The 6,666-nt window shown below is 35.6% G+C and overlaps 1 long non-coding RNA gene across 1 annotated transcript; it reads right to left on the reverse strand.

Annotated features, from left to right (window-relative positions):
* Nucleotides 1–335: 335 nt before the first annotated feature.
* On the reverse strand, nt 336–3,877 carry LOC133268172 (uncharacterized). Its single transcript, XR_009742967.1, has 2 exons — nt 3,759–3,877; nt 336–1,984 (listed from the first exon to the last, which is right to left on the reverse strand). It is a non-coding gene; the product is annotated as an uncharacterized LOC133268172 (long non-coding RNA).
* Between the last annotated feature and the right edge of the window lie 2,789 nt (nt 3,878–6,666).

Below are 6,666 nucleotides of genomic sequence, written 5' to 3' on the forward strand. Positions count from 1 at the left end.
TAAATTTAGCATTTATACCTTTTTTTAATGAGCATAGTTGTTTCCTGTTTTGCTCATTTAAATGTTGCATCATAGAATGTTTTACAAATGTTTTTCATAAAATAATGTGGGTCATTTTTTATATTTTTAATAATAGTGTGCTGAATTTGGATAGTTTCATTTGCAATTTAAGTAATGCTTTGTTCTGATGAGATCTCTGGAGGTGGTTTTGACATTTAAAAGTGAAGTGAAGAGATTCAAAGTGATTAAAGCTGTCAAATGTTACCCTAATTGTGTGACTGCAATCTTTTCAGCCTCTTTCAATGAGTGTATACATTATACACGCTGCACAGCACTTCTGTTTAGATTGAGGTTTTTTATTAATGCCATCCTGATTGACAGAAATTATTGCAAGATCACAAGTGGAACTAAATTAGTTTGCCACTGCATTCAAGTAACATGCATAGCCATGAACTTTTAAGATGCAGTTGTCTACTTAACACAGTCCTTTCCCCTCCCCCCAGAAAAGAAACCAATGCTACAGTAGTGACAGATGAGATCTTTCACATTTATACAAAGCTGTACTAGTTTATAGGAATAAGAAAGCTTTGCCCATATTAGAATTATTTTAACCTTCATTTTGTATTCAAAATGCTTCTTGACAGGTCATTTATTATAAATACGGTTCTCAGCTAATAAAAGTATCAGATGTACTCTAATTAATTATGAACAAGTCAGATTTTCATGGCTGATATTTTATTAATATTTTGCTGTGTATTCATGGAAGCTCTAATACTTATTGATTCTTTCTTGTTTCTAAGCCACTTTGCTATCTTTAGATATTCATGTCTTAGCTGTCTGGATTGGCAAAATAGGAGTAGTAATATTCCAATTATTTGAGAAAAATTTAGTGTTGTATATCTAGTGGTGTTTTTTAAGGTAATTAGGTCCAAATTCAGTCTTGCCTTCATAGATTTGTCTTACTACACTAATAGGAATAAAGGGTAAAAACAACCCCTCAAAAGAAATGTTTCATGAGGGGTTTTTAGCTTGCAAAATACTTAGTAATGTTGCTGGTGTGGTTTAATAAACTGCGTCACAACTGTTCAAGCAACCAGAATAAAATGCTCTGGACTTGTATATTCCAAAATGATTGGTAACATACAGCAAAACTTAGATGGCTGTAACCATAATCAGAAGTTTTCTTGTAACATTAACTGCAATGACAGTTATGTTTCTGAGGATTCTTCAGACAATGAATTAAGCATTGCCTGGCCTCCATAATTCAAATGACCACACAAATACTAGAAATCTTGAAGCTTAGATCTCAAATATCCTGATTAGTCATGCTGCTAGAAGAGCTAAGCAAACATATAGACTCAAAAAGAAATCAAAATGAACCTTAATACTGTGATGACAGCAGCAATTACTATGACAAGATTATCTCAACTGAAAATATAGTAGTGAGGGCATCACACTACAGAGAAAAGATTTTAATGGGTTCCAAACTCTAGATCAAACATACTTACAGCAAGGAAATTGCAATATTTGTTAATACCAAAATTTGAAAAAAGTAAGACAAAAAAAAATCTGAAAAAAGTAAAATTTGGGTACAATTTCTGTAGTAAAATGTTGTAAAGAAGCAAAGACACTCAGCCTACTGACATTCAATGTTACTTATGAGAGTTAGAGGAGGGTGGATTGCATTTCAAATGAACATTTTGTTCATGTCTATCTTGTATGTAAGATGAACATAGTGTACAGGCATATGGCCTATCACCACTTTAATTTTCTGCATTTTTATTTTTATATTAAAAAAAAACAACAGATGTTTATGTTGTGTGATTCTCAGTAGCAGTAATTTATGAGGTAAAAAATGCTTTAAAAATTGTCCAACAATTGCAACAAAGAGATAGAAAGTAAATTCTCCAAAGGAACTTTTTTTTTTCCCCTTGTTAGATTTGCTTGAAGCTTTCTTGGGCTCAGTGAATCATTTTTATCTGGGCTGTAGAGAATAGAAGAATTAACATTTGAAATGTTAATTGTTTTAGCAGCAAATTATTATATTGCTTACTCATTGATGGTGATTTATTTTCAGCCTATTTTAATGCCATGTTTTGCATTCAGGGAATTATTTGTGTCAGTGATGCCTTTGGAATGTTGCGCACTTTTCAGTCATGTTGCAGTCTCTTGACAACAATGTTAAGAATTAATTACAATTCATAATTCTAATGGTTATCAATAAAGCTCAAGTTTCAATGGCTTTAATGCCTGATGAGGGTAAGTAATACAGTGGGGTGAATAATTCATAACAAATAATTTATTCGGTGAATTTGCTAAACAATGTCTGCAAATAATTCTTTAGCTTGTTTGCAAGCCATTCATTGTGAGCATTCCCACATTTGAAATTTGAGCTCATTGGAATGGACACATGGTCTTTATGTTTTTTTTCTGCTGTCTGGTAGTAATGCTAGAATAGAGTATTTTCATTTAAAGAACTAATCATTTGCTTTTTGCAAAAAGTTTCCCAGTTTTTTCTTTAAATTGACCAGAAAGGCAATTGGCTTAATGCCTTTAGACTAAAGATTAAGTTAGGGTTATTTAGGTTAGCATTTTCAAAATGTTGAGGATATTTTTTAATTTTTGATTAATTATTAGAGAACTATTATATTTTTTAAAGCACAACTGTTTCTTATCTTTAGTGTTACTTTAGAGTAAAGGCAGCAGCTGGTATTGGCTGCCTGTAACTTGGACTAGGATAGGAAGGTGTCTGAAAAGTTTCAAAATTCCACATTCTGCTGTTAGATTTGATTTTTTGTTGTGGGGCAGAAAAGACATGGGATCAATAACCTGATGTGATTCAGCTAAGCTCAACCAGTCTGTGTCCTAGATTTTAATTACCTCCTCACTAAGCTGCTTGTTATGGTGGCCATGCTTTCACATTATTTCCCATTAATGGCATAAATAATTTGTGTGTCCAGTGCATATGTTAATTTACCTTTGTCACTTGGGCTGCAGCACTGCCATTGCATTACTTACTCCAAGTTGACTTTTGGAATCAGCGCGCAGGTGCTAGATGCTGTGTAGCAATGAGACTGCATACAATTCTGAGGAAGAAGCTGTCTAGCTGTTTCATAGCAGGAGCTTATGTTCTGAAAAGAGAGTGAGTGAGAAAGAAAGATCTTTCCTCAAATTTTCCCCTCAGTTCTCTTTTAAATTAACATAAATCCGCAGTGGAGATTTATGTACCTCCACAGTAACAGAGCTTGCTGTTACCAAGCTCATAAAAATGTAAGAACCACACTGTGACAGACCAAAGGTCCACCTTGCTGAATATTCTGTCCTAAGCAGCAGCTAATGGAAGATGTTCAGGGAGGAATATAGAAAATTGATGAGTACAGACGGCTTAATCCCTTCTCTGTTAGATCTACCATCTTCCGCAGCTTCCTAAGCTGGAAGCCCATTGAAAACCGCCACTGGTAATTTTCCTAAATAATTGCCCATGCTGACAACTGACATGTTCATACTGCAAGAATTACTCAGTTCTTAATGAATTACACTCTCAGCACTCTCAGAAGTTTACAAATCCCTTAAAACTATTATGTATATTTCTCATGAATCTGAGTAACTTTTGATTTTATATTCATTGAAAGAGTCCATCCACTGTGCAGCTCTAACTATCAAAGAGCATGGTTCTAGCTTACAGATACTGCAAAATGCTATGTGATATAGTAACTAAGATTGATGTGAAATCAATAAAGTAAGTTTTTCAATCTTACTTGCCATGTATGCACATTTCGTGAAAGCACGCAGGCTGCTTGTGCCATCTGAGGGAAAGTCACACCAAAGCTCTTTGCATTCCAAGACTGTTTCTGTACTAGTGGCTGCTTGGAGTTTGAACAGGAAATGAATGGAAGATGTAAAAATAAATAAAAAAAACCCAAACTTTCTTTATAAACCATATTGTTTATACTGTAATGTAAAATCAAAGTTCCTCTCACAAGAATCAGAAAGGACTCTACTGTCTTTTAGAAGTATGTTAGATGATAATCATATAATCTTCTAACAAACATTTGAATTTGTACCCAATATATATATATATGGGGAATAAAGACTCTCTTTTATGAAGTATATAATACTCTCTTTGATGCAATAGAATTCATATTTTATCCCAGCAATATATACTAAGTTTGGAGCAGTCAGGATAAGACTACAGTGGTGAATAGTCCAGCCTGAGGCTCCATGTATTATAAGGAAAAAAAAATCCTAAACATAGGAAGAATTGTTCAGTTGTTACTAATTAATTTTTTCTTAGGTATATGTGTATTTCATGTCTGCTTCATGATCTTCTGTAGATATGTGTAGATATTTGCTTGGGTGTGAAGTCACTGAGCATGGAATAAATTTAGGAGGTTTGGCTGTGGCAGTACCAGTGTTCTTACTCTTTGGACATGATACATTTGAAACATCACTACCCCAGCTCTTTTGACACAGCTGATCTCTTCCTGTTGAATGCCTCACCCACCAAAATTGCTATCCTGAGATAAAAGTCTGACATCATCCTTCAAATGAGTTCTGAGAACTTTAAAAGTTCAACTCTTGTCAATCATCGAGAGATTTTCAGATCTTGTCATTGTCCATCACACAGGGGTATAACAGTTCTGATATCCTGCATTTCCTAAGGCACAGAAGATCCATCAAATAAAATGCTAGTTTGGTCTGAATTTAAAGACTGACTTAGGGGAAAGAAAAAAAGGAAAAAGGAAAAACACCTCATTCTGTATACCTCAGAACATAGTGCCTTAGAGAAATGAGAAAAGCAAAACTGGACAGTGACTGCTGTAGTCCTTCTAATCTATCCTCAATTATATGTCAGGCATCCCTGCCCATGGCAGGGCAGTTGTAACTAGATGATCTTAAGGTCCTTTCCAACCCTAACTATTCTATGATTCTATATAGGAAATTTGACTTTTTTCTAATAGGAAAGTAACTTAGACCCCATGTCATTCCAGTGCAGCTGGCTGTGAAAATGTGGTCTGTTCATTTAAAGCAAAAACACATCTTCATAACCTCAATACAGAAGAAGGCACAAGAAGTGTGTGCTACATATTAAACTGGACTTTCCCCCAGAAATATTTTGTTTCATGTAAAAATACCCAGTTAAGCATGTACATTCCAGATTAGCAGAATGTATTGTTTGGGATGTGTAATTTGAAAAGTAGTGGAATGGAAGACCTTTAAAATTAGATAATTGATGCTTCTAAAATTAGACAGAAAATACACTGATAAACTCGACATGTTTTCCCTATTGACAATTCTTAAATTTTACCATTTTTAAAATGAAAAATATACTGTCTGGGGTGATTGTATTTTGGGGGATCTCTTAGAAGCCTACTCATGGCTCTTTTCTTACTGCACTGAACCATCAGCAGTGAACTGCTCCCAGATTTTCTACGTTTATGGTAGATTTTTAACACAAGACATCCCCTGTAGCTCAGAACTATCAACATGTGTGATTTAAATCAGTACTGTTTTACCTATATATATACCTGACAATGCTGGCTTGAGACTACCAGAGGCCTTAGCCCTTCTTATTGCCTCTCTGGACTGTCTACCTGCTTAGCAAAGTACCCTGTCACCTGTGCCTTTCTTCAGCTCTGCACTGTGCTGCATGTTGCTTCTGCTACTGTGGCTCACTTAACAGCACTTAATAGAATCATGCTTTCCTGTGTGGTCTGGGAAGTGGATGAGAATGCTATTCTCAGTCTCTCAGTGCTCTTTTACTTTCCAGTCACAAAAGAATGACCTGAACAGGAAAATGGGGATGATGGGTAGGAGTAGGAAGACATCCTGTGTCTCTGAATCTCTTTTAAAACAGGGATTTCAAGCTACTCTTGCTGATGGAGAAGAAGTGGAGATCTGAATCTCTCTCTTTTCAAGAGAAGAGATTGGATTGTAGATTCTCATCTGCATGAAAGAGAGTGAATGACCTCTAAAAAGCAAAGATTTCCTTTGTGTGCCCTAGGGCACCAGTAAGTCTGAGGAAGGTTCCAGAGTGAATGCAGTTTTTGTTTTGTTCAGTAGCAGAAAAGTAGTCCAACAGCACGGAATGCCTGTAAGTACAAAGCCAGGCACTTAAATAGTCATGAGTCAATGCTTCAGCTTAAAGTAGGTTAGCTGCTGTCTCAGATATTGTTTAGAGTAATTTTAGGATAGTAGGAAGAAACTTTGTGAAGGAATAGCATATTCAGGGCTCTCTAGAGCAACTAACTGTAAAAAGTTTTTCAGACAGACATTTCACAGAACAGGCCTTGCCTCCTGAAAACAAGCCCACTCTGCAGATTGGAATCCTGATGTGCTGTTTAGATATGCTGAAAATACACACTCCAAAGTATATAGTAGTACTACAAGAGAAGGAAATAAGAGTAGGCTGAAAAGCTGGAGGGGGAGAATGAGTCTGTAAAAAGATAATATTTAGCAGTTATGGGTAGCGTTTCATTTTCATTGCACTTCACAAACATTGACTGATTAATAACCTCACAGCAATGCACTGAGTCGGGTAGTACATTTCCTTCCTATTATTATCCCCAGCTGGTGGTGGTGGGGAATGTATAGAACTAGATGGGGATGGAGGGGACATATCAAGAGCTGTCTGAATTCTCAGTAGTATCCTAGAGAATTCTTCCT

This window comes from Pezoporus flaviventris, unplaced genomic scaffold (assembly GCF_033815535.1).
Source record: "Pezoporus flaviventris isolate CSIRO_AGI_PZ_B2104156 unplaced genomic scaffold, CSIRO_AGI_Pfla_v1 ptg000013l, whole genome shotgun sequence".
Lineage (NCBI taxonomy): Eukaryota > Metazoa > Chordata > Aves > Psittaciformes > Psittacidae > Pezoporus > Pezoporus flaviventris.